Source organism: Vulpes vulpes, chromosome 6 (assembly GCF_048418805.1).
Source record: "Vulpes vulpes isolate BD-2025 chromosome 6, VulVul3, whole genome shotgun sequence".
NCBI classification, from domain to species: Eukaryota; Metazoa; Chordata; class Mammalia; order Carnivora; family Canidae; genus Vulpes; species Vulpes vulpes.
The window spans coordinates 41,736,598-41,739,693 of NC_132785.1; the positions used below are offsets into that span (position 1 = coordinate 41,736,598).

At 38.6% G+C, this 3,096-nt stretch overlaps 1 pseudogene; it reads right to left on the reverse strand.

Annotated features, from left to right (window-relative positions):
- Positions 1-497: 497 nt before the first annotated feature.
- Positions 498-1,664, reverse strand: LOC140599240 (heterogeneous nuclear ribonucleoprotein A1-like; annotated as a pseudogene).
- Between the last annotated feature and the right edge of the window lie 1,432 nt (positions 1,665-3,096).

Below are 3,096 nucleotides of genomic sequence, written 5' to 3' on the forward strand. Positions count from 1 at the left end.
AGACATTTCATTAAACTGACATTAGAAAATCAGCTTAATACAAGATGCTCTTAACTTGTCATTCTTAAATATTTTGTTGCCTGATGGTGGTTTCTCTATATTCAGGATCCTTCTGATTGCAAGTACACCACTGAGTTCCATCCACCTCCTGTAAATTCCCCTATGTTGATAGGTATTAAAGTAAATATGTTCTTTCTTTCTTTCTTTCTTTCTTTCTTTCTTTCTTTCTTTCTTTCTTTCTTTCTTTCTTTAAAGACACATTTATTCAGCATCATGATCAGACTATTACATTTAGCAATCAACAGCATGGGTGCAAAAAAAAAAAAAATCTACATTAAAACCCTTTGTTGGAATGCTTTATACTTTCCACAGAACAGAGACTAAAATAACCTGTTATACAATTAGTCACAAATACAGTCCTCTACTTTTTTGCCCATACACATGAGTATTGTCTAAAACATGTAGCAGTTTGTAGCAGCTAGACCCTGCGATCACTGTGCTTGGCTGAGTTCACAAATCTGTTGTAACCTGTAGCTTCCCTGTCACTTCTCTGGCTCTCCTCTCCCGCTAAGCTTTGTTTCCTGGAAGTAATTAAAACCTTCTGCCACTGCCATAGCTGCTGCTGCTGGAACCGCCATAGCCACCTTGGTTTCATGGTTTGGCAAAGTATTGGCCTCCACCACCATAGGGACCAGAGTTTCTGCCTCCAAAATTTCCTCCTTTCATGGGTCCAAAATTTTAGGATTGATTGTTGTAATTGCCAAAATCATTATAGCTTCTGCCACCTCCAAAGTTGCTTCCACTACCACTGCCATAGCCGCCTCTGCCTCCTCCGTTGTTATAGATGTCATAGCTGCCACTCCCGCCATAGCCACTGCCCTGGTTTCCATAACCCTGTCCACCACTTCCATAGCCTCTGCTTCCTCCAGAGTAACCAGGGCCGCCTCCTCCATAACCACCGTCATTACCAAATCCGTTATAGCCATCCCCACTGCCACCATATCCACCACCACCTCGACTGCCACCGAAGCCATCTCAACCACTGAAGTTCCCTCCACGACCAAAGTTGTCATTCCCACCAAAACCACCTCCATGACCACCACCAAAGTTTCCAGAACCACTTCAGCCTCTTTGGCTGGATGAAGCACTAGCCACCTCTTGCTTCGATAGGGCTTTCCTCACTTCACAGTTGTGGCTATTCACAGTATGGGTTTTTGTTTGTTTGTTTGTTTGTTTTTAGTATGGTATTTTTGAATGACAATCTTGTCTACAGAGTCAAGGAAGGTCACAAAAGCAAAACCTCTCTTTTTGCCACTGCCTCAGTCAGTCATGATCTCAATCACTTCAATTTTCCTATACTGTTCAAAATAATCTCTTAGATGATGTTCTTCAGTGTCTTCTTTAATGCCACCAACAAAAATCCTTTTCACAGTTAAGTGGACACTGGGTCTTTGAGAATCTTCTCGGGACACAACCCTCTTTGGCTCAACGATTCTTCCGCCCACCTTGTGCAGCGGAGCGTTCATGGCCACGTCCACCTCCTCCACGGTGTCCTACCTGCCAAACCCAAAGCCTCTGGAGCGCTTGGTGTTGGGGTCTCTCACTACCACACAGTCCAAAAGCGTCCCCCATTGCTCAAAATAGCTCCTCAGACTCTCATCCATTGTTTTGAAGCTCAAACCTCCAATGAAGAGCTTCCGCAGCTGCTGGGGCTCTTTGGGAGACTCTGACTTAGACATGACGGTGGTGGGAGGGGAGACTTTAATGATGCTTACTCGGTGGCATCCCGGGGCAGAAAAAAAGCTAAAGTAAATATGTTCTAATAAGCTTCTGATGCTGTATTTTAAATCTAAAACATCTTAAATGAGGAACACTTAATTTTAAACATTAACTAAAACCTCCACTGATTTAGGCATCCAAGATCCAACTTTTTTATTTAGCACCAAAAAGTATGACTTTTTTAGCATATAAATGCAACTCTTTATTGCACGCTAAAGAAAGTATAAAAAATGTATGAAAGTGTAATTTTCACATATTAAAATGAGAACACTTTGAAGTAAACACAATTATCTCAGTATTGTTGCTAAATATTTTAATGGTATTTCATTGGTATGAATTCTAAATATTGTTATCAGAGCATAAATCCAGATGCTTTATCTAATTAAAAGTCAATACTTTAGAAATCCTGTTCCAGTGAAGGTAATTCTAAGAAAAAAAACTTTCCCTTCAGTCTACATATAATGACAAAGCAACCAATCCATTCTACAAAATTTTAATTTGGTCTGTGTCTCTGTGCATTCAGTACAGCATGCTGTGCTTTACTGGTAAAAATACATCTTAAAACAGTGACTTCTAAATTTTGATTGCAATAATTTGTTTATCTTAGATAAAAATAAAGGAAGTTGTATTTTTTGTAGGGTTTTTAAGGAATGCTAATTTTAAGCACTTCCAGAAAATCAAAATATTTAAATATGAAGTATAATTTTTAACTCCATCTTTATTTGTAATATAACACAAATTGCTTCTGAATGCTACTATTAAAACTTTCTATGAAATTCCCTCTCCCACCCCATCCTGATTTGACTACAATAACTATTTGCTGGTTTTTCTTTTTAAATTCCAGTTAACTTATATTAATTTTAGGTGTATAATAGTGCTTCAACATTTCCATGCATCACCACAAGTGCCCTCCTAAATCCCTATCACCTATATGACCCATCTCCTTACCTACTACCCCTCTGGTTACCATTGGTGTGTTCTCTATAATTGAGTCTGTTTCTTGGTTTGTCTCCCCCTCCCAACTTGCTCACTTGTTTCTTAAATTCCATATAAGTGAAATCCTATGGTATTTCTCTGACTTATTTCACTTAGCGTATATTATACTCTCTAGCTCCATCCATGTTGCAAATAGCAAGATCTCATTCTTTTTCATCGCTGAATATTGGGTGTATCACATCTTGTTTATCCATTATTCAATCAGTGAAGACAGATTTCTTCCATATCTTGACTATTGAAAATACAGCTGTAAACATAGAAGTGCATATATCTCTTTGAATTGTTTTTGTATTCCTTGGTTAAATACCCAGTAGTGCACTT